This window comes from Dasypus novemcinctus, chromosome 23 (assembly GCF_030445035.2).
Source record: "Dasypus novemcinctus isolate mDasNov1 chromosome 23, mDasNov1.1.hap2, whole genome shotgun sequence".
In the NCBI taxonomy this organism is placed as follows: domain Eukaryota; kingdom Metazoa; phylum Chordata; class Mammalia; order Cingulata; family Dasypodidae; genus Dasypus; species Dasypus novemcinctus.
Window position 1 is genome coordinate 63,416,197 of NC_080695.1, and position 19,184 is coordinate 63,435,380.

The 19,184-nt window shown below is 42.4% G+C and overlaps 1 long non-coding RNA gene and 1 pseudogene across 1 annotated transcript in view; one reads left to right on the plus strand and one right to left on the minus strand.

Annotated features, from left to right (window-relative positions):
- LOC111764700 (uncharacterized) overlaps positions 1-8,288 on the plus strand; it is a 30,853-nt gene extending 22,565 nt beyond the window's left edge. Inside the window, exon 5 of the long non-coding RNA XR_002797250.2 lies at positions 2,236-8,288. This is a non-coding gene — a long non-coding RNA (uncharacterized lncRNA). The remainder of the gene's footprint in view (positions 1-2,235) is intronic.
- LOC101414229 (ras-related protein Rab-9A-like) lies at positions 1,189-1,888 on the minus strand (annotated as a pseudogene).
- Positions 8,289-19,184: the final 10,896 nt, after the last annotated feature.

Consider the following 19,184-nt stretch of genomic DNA (forward strand, 5'->3'; position numbering starts at 1 on the left):
CAGAAAGCTCCCGAGTCTGGCCGGCTGTCAATAAGCCATTTTTCCTTCTCAAAATCATTCCTGAGTCCTGGCCTTTCTATACGCAAATAATTAAACAGCTCTCAAATTCTACAACAACAGGCTGCAGAATTTTACATGGAAATGCTCCCGTTTGCATGGAGCAGCGAGATATCTCCACTCAGCCAAGCCCAGTAGGTGATCTACCCCATTCTAAGTGGGACTGAATAACTTTTCCATGAAAAAATGAATGGCCAGTTGTTCCACTGAAGGAATGTGATGGCTCAGAGTGCTGGCTTATTTGCCTCCTGATGGACTGGTTGGCTTTGTGGGTCTAACTTCTGGCTATACTTGCCCTATAATTAGGTAGGGAGATGCACTATTGGGTATCCCTTTCTACTTGGACAAATACTCAAAAATTTACCTGAGGAAGAATATGTGTAACATGAGGCATTTTGGGGACATTGGAGTTGTTCTGAATGACACTGCAATGACAGATACAGACCATTATACATTTTGTCAAAACCTATAAAAATGTGCAGTTGCAAAATGTAAACTATAATTTAAACTATAGTCCATGGTTAGTAGCAATGCTTCAATACGGCTTCGTCAATTGTAATAAATGTACCACACTAATGAAAGATGTCATTAGTGGGGAACAGTATGGCAGGGGGAGGAGTGGGGTATATGGGAATCCCCCTATATTTTCAAAGTATCATTTATGTAATCTAAAGCTTCTTTAAAAATAAAATGAGGGGGAAAAAAAAGAAAAAACTTTACTTGTTAATATCTAACATTATTGCTTTAGGAAACTTTCTCTTAACCAGAATGGAATGCTAATTACATAAAAATATACATATATAAAAAGTTGCTCCCCATTTTCCTGGAAAAACCACCCAACTACTAGACTTTTCAAGTTTTTGTTTTAATCATAATTAGAGTCTTGGCCACCTCATTTATTAGCTCTGTATCTTACATATTTAAATTAAAGAAACATTATTAGATAACGTTTACCATGTATAAATTCAGGTGCCATTATTCAGTAAATAGATTCCTTCCAGAGAGGATGTGTCCCCTTCTCCCACCCACTGAGGAAGCAGCAATATACGTTAGTTTCGTTTTATTAGTAGAGGATACCCTGCCTAATTCTCTTATCCACCCTTATCTTTAATTTGTTTGTATATGTGAACTGGTTAGAATGCACCAGCAATCTCCATGACAATCAACAGCAAGATGAGCTAGGCCTGGGCTTCCTGTGAAGATTGATCGTTTTTGTCTGAATCAAGGGCTCTGACCTATCCTCAGTAGTGAGAACTCTTCGAGCTGCTTCCTCAAAGGCTGCTGTGACATTAGTGGCATCTTTTGCACTTGTTTTGAAGTAAGGATAGTCGCTGTTATCCCTGCACCAGGCTTCAGCTTCTTCTGCAGACACTTGCTGATCACTTATATCAACCTTGTTACCCAAGACCACAAAAGGAAAGCTTTCAGGCTCTTTCACATCTGCGTAACAGATGAATTCTTTCTTCCAGTTACTCAAGTTCTGGAAGCTTTGAGAATCATCAGCACTAAAAGCAGGCAACAGTCAGAACCTCTGTAAACAGGGGTCCTCAGGCTTCTGAAACGCTCTTGACCAGCTGTGTCCCAAGTCTGCCTGGTAACAAAATGTTCATCCACCTCCAATTCTTTATTTAAAAATTCCACACCTATTGTGTGGAACAGCTGGGCATCAAATTTATTTGTTACGTATCTGTTCATAAAAGAACTCTTTCCAACTCCACCATCTCCAGGGAGAATTACTTTAAAAAGCGATGGCTTTCCTGCCATTGTATATCACAAGATCTTTGATTCCAGAACCCTCGCGGCCCCGTGGAGGACAGCCCAGGTGCTCGGGGCCGGCCCGTCCAGGGGCGCTGGGGACAGAGAGGCTCCGGGCCGGGGCGGGCAGGAGGCGACGGCGGCGCCGCGTGGCTCAGGTTCCAGCTGCTCCCACCCAGCGCCCCGGGAACAACATGGTGTAGTGCATTCTTGGTTATCAACATACTCATGACTTTGGGACATTGAGTTGATTGGTATATATTCCAATGAGTGAAAACGTATGATACATATTGTTTAACGTCACCCACCTAAAAGTATATGCTTAATTATGGGCCTACACACAAGATCTCAAAGGACACATCAAACTGTAAACTGCTTGTGATTGTGGATGGTTTTAACTTCTTTACTTCTTGTGTTTTTCAGATTTCTGTAAAGCCCATATTCAAAAATTTGGGGAAAAATGTTTAGAAATGACACCCCAACACCTCAGTGATGTCCAACAAGAAAGGCCAGTCCCTTGCTTTCTGGAGTTGTTCACGTGTTGCAGGTCAGTGGCGGCTGTTCCTGCTGGATGAGTCTTTCCGCTCCTGGAACTGGGACTGAAGGAGCAGCCCATCCTTAGCCTACGCCAGGCCTGTGGCAGGAACAACAAGAGCAACTTAGAACAGGCCTTCAGCGGAGGCATGGCGTCCAGTTCCAGAACATGTCAAGTTCAACCACATGACAAGTGTGATCACATGCCCCACTTGCTCAGCCTCACAGCTTCCTGCTTCAGGTTGTTTTTTATTCAAAACTGCCTCACTTCATGGTCTTGGAGTGCCTCTTAAGAATTCACATATTTTAATTCCTTTTTTTCCTTTTAAAAAAACATGATTTATAGTCATTCTTCTTTTTTATAAGTTAACTCTGACAAAAATCTCTTCTATCACTCCTGTGAAAGCCCACATCTTTAAAGAAGTCTGAATTTTTTCTTTAAGAATTCTGATGCAGGGCAGATGTGGCTCAAGAAGTTGCCTCCCACATGGGAGGTCCCAGGTACAGTTCTTAGTGCCTTCTAAAGAAAATGAGCAGATGTTGCAACCAGCAGATGCCACAACCAGAAATGCTGCAACCAGCAGACGACACAGCCAGCGGGAGCGAATGTGGCTCAGGCAGTTGGGCACTTACCTCCGATGTGGAAGGTCCCAGGTTCAGTTCCTGGCACCTCCTAGAGAAGACAAGCAGACATAGTGAGCAGACAATGAACAGACAGACAAGGGAGCCATCCTGGGGGAGGGGAATGAAAAACATATGTCTTAAAAAAAAATTCTGATGCATCTTCAGCTGATTAAATGCAAGACATACATGGCAAAAAAATCTTTGCATTTAAGATTCTTTCAAGATAAGAGATCAATTTCTGAAATATGTTTGGAATATGACAATATTTGGGCCACACATAAACTTTTAAAAATGATTTCACTTAAACTTATAAACATGTTTAAGTGGAATATTTGTGTAATGTCAAACCTCGTGTTGCTGCATGTGTTGGTCTAAGTATGTGATGGTGAAGGCAACAGGAAAGGAAAAGGGAGTTGCTTGTTCTAATCTACATCCATGTTGCTGAGCAGCCTGAGTGGAGGTCTGTAGCTGTGTCATATTGTCACTCTGAATGGTAGAAATTGCATAAATATTTGCAAGAACTGGGTAAGGGGTTTGTCACACCTCTGAACTTCATTATGGGTAACGTTTAAACTGAAACTTTTTTTGTCTCTGTATTGAAGTTAACTTATTCTGCTTCATGTAGGAATGGCCTAGGGATGTGCCATAAGCACCTGAAAACATCCTCAACACAGTTAGTCATAAGGGAAATGCCAAATAAAACCATAATAAGATGCTACTCCATGCCCTCTAGAATGGCAAAAATGAAAAAGACTGACAACACTAAGTGTTGATGAGGATATGTAGTAATGGATTCTCATGCACTGTAGGCAGGAACATAAAATGGTATAAGCACTTTGGAAAACAGTTAATAGTACTCTTTCTATTTTTCATCAATTGTAACAAAGGCAATTACAGTTTTAAGAAAAAGTACAGTAAAAAAATTCCTGTCATCAACTGTAACAAATGTTCCACATCACATCAATGCAAGGTGTTGGTGGTGGGGTGGTATATGGGAATCCTGTATTTTATGCATGATTGTTCTGCAAACCCACAATTTCTCTAATAAAAAAATTAAACAAAAAAGAATGCATGGTGTCAGTGGTGGCCATTATGCAGTCATTAAAGAAAGCAAGGATGTTTTAAAAGAACACATAAATAGACAACCAGCAAGATGGCGGCTGAGTAAGGCGCTCCTAGAGTCAGCTCCTGCTACAGGGCAGTTAGCAAACACCCAGCTCTCTGGAGCTAGCTGAAGCACCTGTTTGGGGGCTCCAGGAGGCCAGAAGAGCATCCTGCAATGTCCTTGAAGGAGTGGAAGGAGGAGGCTGCCCATCTGCAGAGAAGGCTCATAAGTAGCAGCTTCATGCCACGGAGGCCAGTTCCCTTCCTCCACTGGAGGCACAAGCCAGCTCGGGAGCTGTTCCATGGCTGGAATCGAAAGCTCCACTTCCCAAAAACGGGGGAGGAAGAGACGGTTGGGCACAAATTTCAGCTATTGATGAGGAAACTCAGTGGGCTACAGTATAATCGTGAAAACAGCTAAAGCTTGAGCCTGTCCAAGTCAGAAAGAGCCAGGAGCCGCTGTCTTAACTCCACACCTGGCAGGAGGGGAAGCAGGGTGGACTGAAAATCCCAGTGCTCATGAAGACCAGCTTCTTCCCATCCAGATCATATTGCAGGTCTAGCCTAGGCCCCAGTGCCACCTCCAACAGGAAGGAAGCTGTGGGGACCTGTGCCAGCTTCTCCGGGAAATTACCAGCCCAGCCATGGAAGCCAGTGACTATCCTACTCGCGTCACAAGCCGCCCCAGGAGCTGTTCTGTGATGGGAATTGGCTGCCAGTTTCGGCTACTGATTGGTAGACTTGGCTGGCTGAGAGATAACCCTGGGAACGGGAGGTGGGGCGGGTTGTGTGTATGTGAACCAGCCCAAGTCAGGAGGCCAGTAGCCACCTTTCTGACTCTGCCCCCAGCCTGAGGGGACCGGGCCAACTGAAACTCTCAGTGTCCACAGGAACCAGTTTCTTTCATGCAGATCAGTCTGCAGCCTGTCTAGGCTTCAGCCCCATCTCTGGTGGGGGGGAGGCTGAGGAGCCCTTCACTGGCCTATATAGGTAACTGCAGGTAACTTTGGCTGCCATAGACTGAAAATCAGAAGTCTACCAGGGCAACTGAGGTCATCTTGGACCTGCACTGCATAAATTGCTGCCCCCACCTGCAGCTCCATCCTCGCCCCAGGCAGGGAAGAAAGGGATGTAAAGCTTCATCAGTCTCTCTGGGTAACTACAGTCTAGGCCTGCATGTGGATTTTTCCACATAGCTGTGACTCTGTCCCTACTCCCGGCAAAGGAGAAAGTTGGTCCCTGGTGTAATGAGGGCAGCTTGAGGTTCCACAGCTTACAGCACCAACTACATGCTTAGCTCCTACTGCACAAACAGCAAAGGAGAAACAACAGGAAGGCCTAAACTAAAGAGAAAAACTGCACCCAGAATAAATACACTAGGAAGCCAGATGCGAAGACACAAACCAAAAATTACAATCCACACCAAGAAACAGGAAGCTATGGCCCAGTAAAGGAAGATAATAAGCCTCCAGATAACATAAAGGAGCTGAGACAACTAATTATAGATGTTCAAATAAATCTCCTTAATAAATTCAATGAGATGGCTAAAGAGATTAAGGGTATTAAGGAGACACTGGATGAGCACAAAGGAGAATTTGAAAGCATATGGAAAAACAGCAGATCTTATGGGAATGAAAGTTGCAATAAATGAAATTTAAAAAACATTGGAATCATATAATAGCAGATTTGAGGAGGCAGAAGAAAGGATCGATGAGCTTGAAGAAATGGGCTCTGAGAGTGAACATACAAAAGAACAGATGAAGAAAAGAATGGAAAAAACTGAACAAGGTCTCAGGGAACTAAATGACACCAAAAGACATTCAAACATATGTGTCATGGGTGTCCCAGAAGGAAAAGAGAAGGGAAAGAAGGAATATTTAAAGAAATAATGGTAGAAAATTTCCCTACCCTATTGAAGGACATAGATATCCCTGTCCAAAAAGCACAACATACTCCCATCTGAAAAAATCCAAATAGAACAACTCCAAGACACATATCATCAGAATGTCAAAGGCCAAAGTCAAAGAGAGAATTCTGAGAGCAGCCAGAGAAAAGCCATGCATAACATATAAGGGATAGCCAATAAGATTAAGTGCTGATTTCTCACCAGAAACCATGGAGGCAAGAAGAAAGTGGTCTGATATATAGGGTATTTAAGATACTACAAGAGAAAAACTTCTGGCCAAGAATCTTATATCCAGCAAGACTGACTTTCAAAAATGAGAGCAAAATTAGAATATTCACAGATAAACAAACTGAGAGAATTTCTAAGCAAGAGACCAGAATTTCAGGAAATACTAAAGGGTGTGCTAGAACCTGAAAAGAAAAGACAGGAGAGAGAGGCCTGGAAGAGAGTCTAGAAATGACAATTATATCAATAAAAGTAACTAAAAGTGTCAAAAGAGTGGTGAAAATAAAATATGACAGATAAAACTCAAATAGACAGGAATAAACTTAACCAATGGTATAAAGCACTTGTATTCAGAAAACTGCTACTCAATGTTAAAACAAATAAAAGAACCCTAACCCCCTAAATAACTGGAAGAACATTCCATGTTCATGGATTGGAAGACTAAATATCATTAAGATGTCAGTTCTACTCAAATTGATATACAGATTTAATGCAATCCCAATAAAAATAACACCAGCGTTAAAGAAAAAATTGAAAACACGATCATTAAATTTATTTGGAAGGGTAAGGAGTCCCGAATAGCCAGAAACATCATAAAAAGGAAAACTGAACCCTCATCTCCGAACTTTACATCATACTGCCAAGCTATAGTGGTAAAACAGCATGGTACTGGCATAAAGACAGACACATAGACCAAGGGAATCAAATTGATGGCTCAGAAACAGACCGTCCATGTATGGTCAAGTGTTTGTTGACTAGCCTGTCAAACCCATCAGGCAGAAGAGTCATACAGCAAAATGGTGCTGAAAGAACTGGATATCCATAGCCAAAAGAAGGAAAGAGGACCTCTATCTCACACCTTATCCAAAAATTAACTCAAAATGGATCAAAAACCTAAAAATAAAAGCAAGAACCATGAAACTTCTAGATGAAATTGTAGGAATATATCTTCAAGATCTGGTGGTAGGTGGTGGATCATTAATGGAGATAATAGAATGACTGAGATGGACTACTGATGTTTAATATATGTAGAAGTTTTAATTAGCTTTACTGTAAAAGTGTGGAAATGTGTAGAATGGATGGTAACACACAGTGAGTAACAGCTAGTTTATAAATGGGGATGTGACTGAAAATGGTAGTCTAGTTATATAAATGCCAATTGATAGAATGCTTAAGAATAATCTAGGAACTGGATAGTACAGTAAACCAAGAGGTGGGTGAGAATTGTGGTTGATGGTACAGATGCAAGAGTGTCCTTTGTTAGCTAGATCAAATGTATATCACTACTGCAGGGTGATGGGAATGTGGAGAAGCATGGGAAAAATACAGCTGGAGTGACCTATGGACTGTGGTTAGTAGTAATATAATCTTGCATCTATGCAAAAGATGTACTGTGTTGATACTGAGGCAGTATGAAAAATGTGAGCCAAATGTACACTATGGACATGGTAACAATCAGATGATATTATTTTATCTGTAGCAAATGACACACCACATTGTGGTGTGTTGATGGAGGGGTGTTGTTTGGGAATTCTGAACATGTGCATGATTGTTTTATAAGTTTACAACTTCTGTCATAACAAATATATTTAAAAAATAATAATAGGGTGGGTTGGGGGGAAAACACACCAAATGTAAGATAAGGACTATGATTAGTAGTAAGATTTTGAAAGTGTTCTTTCATAGTTTGTAACAAACGTCTCATGACAATGCAAGGTGTTGGTGGAGGGCTGATGATGGGACCCCTGTATGATGTTATGCATGTTTGCTTTGTAAGTTCACAACCTTTACTATACACTCAATTGTTCATGCATGATCATATATGAATGATATAAAGATAATAACAATAGGATTGGTTAGGGGAAAACTACTTTGTTTAGTAGTAATATTTTGACAATGTTCTTTAGTCATTAGTTAAAAAAGTTTAAAAACACTGCATGTTATTGGTGGTGGGGTAAGATGTTATATATGTTAGTTTGATGTTATATATGTTTGGTTTGTAAGTTCACAATTATTATACACTTATTGTTTATGTATGTTTATGTATGAGTGATGTATTTCAATAAATTTTAAAAAAAGAACATATAAACACCCTGTGAACAATCACATATGTGCATACTGGAATGTCCCTGCGTGGCGAGACATGCACCATGAGAGGCCAGAGGGAACTAAAACCCTCAGAGACAAAGGCAGACTGACGTCTCACGTTGACCTCCCTGCAGAGCAGGCTGGCAGGTGTTATATTGTGGTTACTCTTTTCTCGCCGGTAGTTTATTTAGGTAAATTTAAGTTAAATTCTCTATTTACCCCCAATACTCTAATTTTTAGGGTATTTTTAGGTTTTGGGGGTAAGTGATGGAATGTTTAAAGCCGAAACTGTCTTAGAAAAGTGGATACGCTTGGTTATTTTAACCATAGATTAGCAGAGCAGATTTATCATACTGAAGTTAGAGGAAGGTATAATTTTTTAAAGTTTTTCTATCTTATTTTGGTCGGTCTTTTCGTTTATCTAATTATGCTTAATAAGCAAAGTACCTCATCAATATTTTATTGTATATATGAGTTGTGATGACTTTTGGTGTCCTCAGTTTTCCAATTCCATGGCCACTTCTGCCTAACCTGGTGTGCCACCCATGCTGCCCAAATAGGAAGGAAACCTGACAAATGATCTCACCTAGAAATTAGATAGAAGGCCAGGAGAGGAACTGTAAAGGTTCTTGCTGGGACGAAACTCAAAGCCTGAACCAGCTGACATGGGCTTCACACACTGTCATTCATTTCTTCATCCATTCATTCAGCATGCATGTACTGAGCGCCTACAGTGTGCCAGGGCTGCAGGGAACAAGACCCAGCCCCTGCAGCCAAGTCAGGTTTCCTTTCGCCAAACTGCCAGCCTTACTCCTAGTGCCCACCCATTTCCACCCCTGCCCAACTACCTTGGAACTACTCTTGCAGCCTTGGGAATGCAGGGGAAGATAACTTGGGCTGCAGGGGGAAAAAAGGAGAAAAGGACAACAACTTCAGAGCAAGACTCCCAACTGGGTAGCTCCCTCTCCTCCTTCCCTGCCCTGACAGACTCCAGGTTCCCAGTTACTGTGAAGGAAAACTTTCCTCCGTCAATTTCTGGACCAGTTAAACGGCTGCCTGTCCTTGGTTTCCATAGAATTTTACTCTCCCCTACTGTAGTTGCCCCTGAATGAAGTCCTCCTTGCCTGTTTCACATTATCCTGGGCAGATTTTTCTTTGACAGTGCCCTCAGGAATTTGTCATCTGATATCTATCTATCTATCTATCTATCTATCTATCTATCTATCTATCTATCTATCTATCTATCTATCTATCTATCTATCTATCATCTACCTACCTACCTACCACCTATATATTTAGGAGGTACTGGGGACTGAACCCAGGTCCTCATCCATGGGAAGCAGGGATTCAACCACTGAGCCATATCTGGTCCCCAGTGAGAGTTGTTTTTTTCATTTGTTTGTGTGTTTTTAGGAGGCACCAGGTACCAAACCTGGGGCCTCATACATGAGAAACACGTGCTCAACCACTTGAGCTGCATCCACTCCCCTGTCATCTGATATTAATGTAGACAAGTAAACAGACAATTTCAGTACCATGAGGTCAGTTTGCCTGATGTGATGCAGCTTCCATTTCACTAAAGAAACTGCTGCGTGACTGCCCTTGGCACTGGAGCACTGCTCAAGCTACTGAAACAGCTGTAAGAAGACTTATTAACTTCTACTCATTGTTTTAACCAGATGCTTAGATGTTTCCCTAGACCCTTACTTGTTATTGTAGTTGTTATTATAGACCCATTGTTGTAACAAGATTCTTCCCTTGACCCTTACTTGTTTATAGTAGCTGAATACTCCCATGCCCGGTCTTTTCTATCCTGTTTATTTTGACCTAACTAGTTTCAACAAGTTCTCAGAGGTTCACTGGTCTTGTGCATACCCCACTAACTATGACTGAAAGTAACCTAAATTAGTCTGCCCTGCTAAATCTCCACCCACTCTTCACACTACAGACTGCATTTTTATTTTTATTTTTTTAATTTTTAATTTTTAAAAAGATTTATTTTATTTATTTCTCCCCAGCCCTTCGTTGTTTGCACTTGCTGTGTCTGTTCATATTCTTTGTTTCTTTAGGAGGCACCAAGAACTGAACCCAGGACCTCTGGTAAAGGAGGGAGACACCTAATTGCTTGAGCCACCTCCACTCCCTGCTTTGCTATGTCTGCCATTATTCTTTTCCTCCTGTGTCTCCTGTTACCAGCTCACTGTCTTGCTTGTCTTCTTTAGGAGATACCAGAACCTCTGCTCCATGCTTTCTTGTGCTCTCATTATGTTTTTCTTCTTGTATCTCTTGTGTCATCTTGTTGTGTCAACTTGCCACACCTGCCCATTGTGTCAGCTTGCTGTCTTCCTTAGGAGTTACAGGGAACTGAAACCTGGACCTCCCATGTGGCAGGTAGGGGCTCAATCACTTGAGCTACATCCACTTCCTGGACTCCATTTTTAGATCGTGTGATATATGAATAAGCATGATGTCCTTCTGTGCATGCTCCCTGCCACCACACCTGCTGTGGAAGGCTTTCCCCTCCTACTCAGATGGTTCTATAAGTAACCAATCAGTATAGTAGGACCTCATTTTTACATGAGATAATACATACGAATTCAGGTATACATGATTGATAGTTGGAAAAAATAAAGGCCGAGAGAATTAAAATTTTAAAAAATTATTTCTATGATTAATTTTGTTTACTTATTGTTACTAGAGTGTTTATTTACCTTATTTGTTCAAAAAAATATGTGATCAGTATGTTCATTTCAACAACACTTATTAAATAATGTGGTTTGCGATTATGTGCAGTCTGTATAGAGCCAGGGAGCATGGTGGCAGCCAAGGGGCACACAGGAGGGACAGAATGCTGACCCAGCCAGGGTCTCCAGGCAATGCTGCCAGATGCCTGGCCATCGTTAGGTGCCTTCCCAACCTCCCATTGACTGCCGCCAATTTTTTCCCCTGGTAGATGGGTAGAAACCTTGGGGTGGGGCAGGCTGTTGGGGCACTTGCATAAGAGAGAATTTTAAAATGTTTAAATTGTTTCTATGATTAATTTGGTTTACTTTGTTTCTAGAGTGTAATTTGCCTTACGTATTTTAAAAAGTATGATTGCTATGTTCGTATAAGAAATACTTATTATTAAACAATGGGATTCATTATTATGTGCAATTTTCAACTTATGCGAAGTGTCTTGGAATGTACTGGTCATGTAAAACAAGGTCCAACCGTATATGCCAACTTAAATTTCATCACTATCTCCACCTTCATTTGTTTGAATCCCATAAAAACCCTAAGTTCTTTAGACTCAGGGAGACAGATTTGAGTTTTGCCTCCTGTCTCCATGTTTGGTTGCCTCACAATAAAGCTCATTCTTTTCATGAAATCCTGTTGTCATGGCATTGACTCCTGTGAGCATCAGGCAATGAGCCCACTTGCTTGGTAACACAAATGGAACCAGGATCCTTAGCCCTGAGAGAGGCTAAAATTTCGCTAACATGGTCACTGTCAAAACATGCAGTAGAAGGACACTCTAGATCAAAGGCATGAGATCCAGATTGTTCTGCTTTCCCAGTTCAGCCAGGGAGTCTTTTGCTCTAATATCGATGTTGTAAGAAGTGAATGTATTGGGATGGAATTCTGGGACAACCTCTCTGAGGAGGTGGCATTCAAACTGGCAATCTTTCTGACTGGCAAGAAGGGCAATGGCTAGTACAGAGGTCCTAAGGTAGTAGAGAAACTGAAGGAAGGCCACGCGGCTACAGCAGAGTAGGTCTGGAGGCCAGATCGCGGTTGGGCTCTCTAATTTGGGGCAAGGAGTTTGGATTTTATTCAGAAGTCAGTGGAAATCCATTGGAGTTCCTCAGGCAGGGATAGGATCTGATTTACATGGTCCCCATAGAGGTGGGGACTCACATGTCATTTCTCACTTTATCCAACTTCTTTAGTAAGGCAAAGTATATGAATGCTCAAAGCTACCACACTTTTGTGGTTAGCAGTAGCTGATAAATACAGAGTTACATCTACTTCCATAATTCAGAAGAGTGGAGTCTACCGGCAGTTTTCTTAACTCTCACTTCCCCTTTTTCTCCTTCCCCCTCAAAAAAAAAAAAAAAAAGATTCCAAAATGGGGATCTTTAAGATAGCTCAGCTCCTTAAATTGGGTATGAGGGAAATTTGGGGGGTACTATCTTGATGGTGGTGATTAGTCAGATGTATACATTTGTCAAAACCCATGAAATTAGAAGCATTAAAATGGAAGCATTTTATTGGATCTGAATTATACTTCAAATTTGTGTAGAAAAGGAAATTCTCTCTACACTCATGCTGTAGGTAAACACAAAGGAGCACTTCGCACTGTTTCAAGGGATGGGGTTGCAGCTTCTACTTGAAAAATGAGTAGGGGTTGTGTAGCAGTTTTAAATCGAAGTCCCAGGATTCTCTGATACCCCTCCTACCAACATCTGTGACTAGTCATTTGTGACTATTTGACCACTTGAATAAGGTAGCGGTGATGCTGTGCCAGTTTCTGGGCCCATGCTTGAGAAATGGGCAACATCCAGTTCCTGTCCCTTGGGAAGCTGCTGGGTAGTCTAGGACATACTCATTGCTCCCCTGCCAATTAGCTTCCGGCAATGACCTTGGGGATGCACTGCACGTAGGTGTGGCAGAAGCTTCTTACGAGAACTGCCTAGTCATACCCCTCAGACCCTGGCCTTGTGGTTCTGGCAGGTGCTCCAGGGCATGCACCATGGCTGGAAATTCCCCTCCCATGGGTATAAAGAGAGCCGTGCCACAGGGGCCTAGGGTCACTCTTCTCCAACGCAAATTGGGGCATGTGAAGTCATGAGAGTCTGAAGTGAGGCACGTGGAGTCGTGTGTGTCACCCACCCTTCTGCTGCAGAGGCCTTCCGGGGAGACCTACCGTGGTGGATATTAGGTTCAAGGAGAAGCCAAGGAGGGGAGGCCTTTTGGAAATCAGATCAGGAGCCGGGGCCACTCCAAGTAAAGTTTTTAACAAGAGTGAGCCTAGCAGGTAGGCTGAACCTGGACAGACTTCAGCCCTGAAGGAGGGGGAGAAGAGGGATTTTACAACTCATTGTGGGGTTTAGATTACAAAAGCTCAGGGCTAGGTTGTAATAATTTGTACCTTTGTAGTTTTTGGGCGAGGATGTGATAATTCCATGGCTCTGTAGTTCAGGGATAGGTGTAATTGCTCCTCGGTTGTGGGTTGTTACTTTTGCAACACCAGAGGAGCCTAGCTGCAGGGAAAAGGGGTAAGGGCTGGAGAGGGGAGGCAGGGTGGCAGCTCTGGGCTTAACATGGATGAATCGCTGTGCTCCTGTTGGCCGTCGTGCTGTGAGCAATAAAGCCAACTTGCTTTAATGCGAGTACCCACCAAACCTCAGCGGGAGCAGTGGAGAGGGAGGGGTGGGGTCCCTCATTTGCTTTGTGGGGAATTGCCGTCCTCTGGTGGCCCTCAATTAACCTCTCTCTCCATTGCAGGCTCTCACCCTGCTGCCGTGCTGTTAGGAAGGCTGGACGGCCCTGGAGGAAGGCCATGTGGAGGGGAAACGGGCCCTCATTCTTGGCTGAGTTCCCAGCCCACAGCAGCCCCAGCTTGCCAGCCATGTGGGTGCCATCTTGGAAATGGATCCTCAGGCCCCTTTTGAACCACCCCAGCTAATGCTGCCTAGGGCAGAGGCATGCTAACCCCGCGGGACCCGGAATAGCAACAGATTTATGAGTTACATAGATGATTGCAGTGTTAACTCACTAAATTCTGGGATGGCTTGCTATGCAGCAATAATTACTGAATCTGTTAGACAGGTAAATAGGGTGGAGGTAAGGTGAGCTTTTCAGGCTCCAACCCCCACTTCCCCTCTTCTCCACCTCCTAAATTCTAATATTTGTTACAGGTCCACAATCCCTTATTCCTAATCCTTAGGGTGAACTGTGTATCAGAATTCAGAATTTTTGATTTTTGAATGATTATACAGTATACATCCTTTATTGTTCATAGCATCCCCAGTGGGTAATCCTATGTATGAATAAACTGTGGAAAAAAATGTATGAATTTGTTCACTAAATGCCACAAATGAAGACCATGAGTACCTCACCTAGTGAATTTGCTGCAAGAAGAAGAAGAAGGAGAAAAAGAAATTATTTCAGATTTGGATTTGGATTTGGATTTGGATTTTGGAATTGCACTTAAGGGATGATGGACTTGAAGTCTTCCTGCCTAGGAAGCAGGAGAGGGAAGGGGTGGTGGGCAGAGGGAATACAAGAAAGGTGAGTGGATGCGGAAGAGCCTGGTAACCTGGTATTGAAGAGGGGCGGGGTGGTCCTGCACTGGGCTCTTTTGTTCGGTGCAGCAGAATATTCAGATACACTGAAGTAGGCAAAGAAGGAAAAAGGGGTTTATAGACCAACAGGAGATGAGAGATGTACAATCTCAAATCAGCCCCTCTATGAAGGATTTTTCTTACAGATTTTATAACAGTTGAAACCAAGGAAGTTAATTATCGGGATGACATTCCTAAGAAGGGTCCAGAAAAATTAGTTTTTTGCTTTAATTTTAAAATACACATGGTACTTGATCTGATAATCTGGGGGTGATAAGGATGGGGGCGTGATGTGGATGTGAATATACAGATAATGGCGGATATGATGGTACAGATAATGGTGGATGTCAATAAAGATGAGGAAGTGCAGAGTTATACATTCTTAGTGGAGCTAAATCTGGTTAATATTAAACCTGTAGCTCTGTGAGCCTCCTGACAGGTGAGCAAGAGTTATATTTAATTTTTCTAACACTGTAAAATAACATACAATGTCTTAATATTTAAGCTATATTGAATTTTTCTAGTATTAATACTACAATACCCTCAGCCTCGAGAGAGAATGTTATCCTGGGGATTAATGGGGAGGAAGGGAAGTACTTGGTGAGTGGAAAGATCCTTGGCTCCTCCTTGGGACATGGAGTAGACCAGATGGCTGGAGGCAGAGGTGAGGTGCAGTGGGTGGCCAAGGTCTGTCAACCATCCTGGTTGCAGTGGAGATGGACTTTCCAAGTTGCAGAGCACATGGAACAATAATGCTATTTGTCCTACACTTTGGGGTACAAGGAAGAGGTTGCTCACTGCTTGAGGACACTGTCTGGGGGATCTGCCCCGAATTTCCCTCAGTCAGCCAAGTTGCAAATTGGCAACTCAATCCACCTATCCTGGTTGGACACCAGCCAGGGCCTGCTGACTGGGCAGTTCTGGATTTGAAAGTCACTGGTCTTAGCCTTAGATTTGCTGTGGGTGGCCAGAAAGGAGAAAATCCAGGATGATACTAGGCTTCTGTTTAGACTGCCCTGTAAATATCACACTAAGCTGGATGCTGTTGGTTATATGATGTCGATTCTGGGGGTGGGGTGTTTTGGGAGTGATTATTACTGGTGTGGCCTTGGAATGTGTGAGATTGGCCAAGAAGAGTAATTTCATTGAGAAGCCGGAAGGGAGGGGGAGTGAGGCACCCTGGGCCTCCTTTGGTTTTAAGGGATTCATCTATGCAAGCTCAGAAACCTTTAAATCAGTTCTACCTTCCAATCACATGCCTTCTTGATCTATTGATTGAGTTTTTGTCTAGCAAGGTTGGGAAAATTTTGATTTTCAGATAAGTAAGATCCTCATAAAATAAATGACCCTCAAGGCCCTGATGGCTTTCACCTGAGGGAGCTACCAATTTCAGTTCAGAACTTGAAGAGGCAAGAGACCCAGGAAGCCAGAGGATCCTGTTGAGCCTGTCTGACCACTTCTGTCTTTGTTTCTTGAAATGCACAGAAAAAAAGTCAGGTTCACTTCTAAAGAGAGAAGGAGTGGGTTGGGGTGGTGGGGGGAAGGGGGAAGAAGGGGGAAGGAAGTTTTATTTTTTAATGCTATATACTTTGGTAGTTTTTGCAGGAATGCAGGAATGCAGGAATTGCATTGCAGGAATGTAGTCATGCATTACTTCTGTAAACATATAAAAATATATATCATATAAAATGTGGCCATCAAATATGACCTCTCTCTAAGCTAAACTCAGCATTTAAATGCATTACCTTCCCCCTGGCATGGGACAGGACTCCCGGGGATTAGCCTCCCTGACACTGAGGGATTACTACCAAGCACCAGCTAGCAATGCAACTAGAAAAAGACCTTGACCAAAAGGGGGAAAGGGTAAAGACAAATGAGTTTATGTGGCTAAGAGACTTTAAAATGAGTCAGGAGGTCATTCCAAAAGTTAATGCTTATGCAAGTCTCAGCAGGATCTCACTGACTGCCATAGTAAATATTGCCTCAAATATCAGGGCTCCTGAGGGCTCTGGAGACATTCAAACACTATAGGCAGGGCAGACAGCTCAGGAGTTTGGCATTCTGTCAGTGGGCCCTACTTTGGCTCCCAAAAGTGGCAGTCGGACTCAGTTGTGGTTTCCCTACACATGACTTTTCTGCCTTTTCTATTTGAACCTATAGTTAGTACTAGTGTTGATAGGTTTATGCCCAAGAGACTTAAATCTTTGGGCTGTCCATGTACCTATTGGGCCCTAAATCTCATCAGAGTTGCAACACCTACTTTCCAGTATATTGGATTCACCCAGTACAACTAACAAGGAAATGATGATGGACAATGGCCATCCCAAGGAACAGAGAGAGTCTACAGCTGCGAGCAAGATAGTCTCATCTATCTGCCCCATGAGATCTAAGATCCCTCTCAATTAGAGGTGGAGTGGGCATCACCATTCCAGAATCATCAGGATTGGAGAATGAACAATGGACTAGAGTAGACATACTCTTATTCTACTATAGACATACTGTTATTCTAGCAATGGAAGAACTTTTATCATTGATGTGGAGGCAGTGGCTACTAGAGGTTCTGAGGGGAAGTAAAGGGGAAAAATAGGTATAATATGGGGGCATTTCAGGATATTGGAATTGTTCTGAATGACATTGCAATGACACAGACCATTATATATCTTGTCATAACTTACACAATTGTGCAGGGAGAGAGTTTAAACTATAATATGAACTATAATCCACACTTAGTGGCGATGCTCCAATATGTGTTAATCAAATCTAACAAATGTACCACACTAATGAAGGATGTTGTTAATGTGGAAAAGTGTGGGAGGGATTGGGAATGGGGCATATGGGAATCCTCTATGTTTTTTATGTATCATTTATGAAATCTAAGTATCTTTTAAAAATTAAAAAATATGTATATATATATATCATACAAAATGTGATCTGGAAATTTTCTCATAATTTGCTGTTACATTGTCATATGAAGAAAACAAATCCAGACTTGGTAAGGAGAGATTTTATTCAAAACGATTACTGCAAAGGAAGAAAGGAACTGTTGCAACAGAGAGAGGGGTCTATAGCAAGATGGAGGATGCTCTGACCACAAGATCCATACACATCTCAAAGGTGAGGTAAAAAGGGGTTTTTCTCTTGTAGAGAGGAAAGAACCCAATGTGGGGAGGTGGTATGAAAAGTTGGTGTGATCAGATAGTAGATCTGAGAATGTTTTATGCTAAAGCAGCATATTATGTGGGAGGCCCCCTTAAAGTGCAGGGGTCTGGAGGAAGGAGAGGCGTTTGGTTAGCGAGCATTTTGCTTGGATTGATCAGCAGGGATGAGCAGTTCAGCTAACCACTTCTGAGGCGAAGTGTGGGAACATGGAGAGTCTGTTCCTGGCCTTGTCATAGGAAGATGGGGGGTAATCTGTGAGTCTTAAATAAGTCACGAGGGAAAGGGTGGGAGGATACTTTAAGCTTCGCTGTTTTTCAAGACCACAGGGCTCAAGTAAAAATTTAGCATTGTCAGTCCCTGTTTCTGTTCAAGACAAATGATATTTGTTTGCCTCTGAGCAACTCAAAGGGATCAGAGATCTGAGTGGGGCAAAGTAGGGTCTAAGAAGTCTTCTGAAGAAGACTGTTACAGGCCTTGCTCCTGCGAAATCAGGTGGGCCATCTCTTGAGAAGGGGTGGGAGTGTTTAGGGGTAAAATCTTCCAATCATACAGAACTGCTTATAGCATTTCTTTTTTTTTTTTTTTTCAGGAGGTACTGGGTATTGAATCCAGGACTTTGTACATGGGAAGCAGGCGCTCAACCAGTGAGCTACATTCGCTCCCCAATAAGAGTTGGTTTTACATTTGTTTTGTTTTTCGGAGGTACTGGGATTGAACCCAGGACCTCATATATGGGAGGCAGGTGCTCAACCACTCGAGCTACATCTGCTCCCCTCGTTGTGTTTTTGAAGCAAAGTTGTTGATGTTCTTGGTGCTGTTATCTGCAGTCATGGTTCAAGGTCAGCCTTTTTTGTTGCAGGACTTCTTCAGATTCTGGAGAAAAGAGCCAACCTAACAGCTACCTAGAGCCCTGATAAGAATCTGGGAGAGGCGGTCAGTGACACCGAGTCAGGAGTGTGGGAGAAAAATTGGAAATTTCGTTTGGAGAGTTCTAGCCTTATGTGGAACGAAACTGCCAGAATCAAAAAATTAGTCAGGGTTGTGAATATGTCCAAGATGACAGGATCAGTTTAATTTACGTTTGTCACAAAACTCAATTACCTGCAGTTTACAAAGAGGTACAAAAGAGCTGCAAGACAAGGCACAGGAGCACGCAGAATCTGATAACCTGCAGGAATGTACTATGGTTTTCCATGGAAACACATGATTGATTTTTCTCTACAGTCACCCTCCTTTGATCAAAGATAATCCCGGAGAAAGATTATTCTTGATGGTAAATTAAGGCTGGTTTTATTTAATTTGGCCTCATATTTGCATAGGTGCAGCAAGAATGGTAATTGACCTTAAAGGCTTTTTTTTTTAATTTGCTTGTTGGAAGTTTTTTATGAGGAATCTCAGATTGG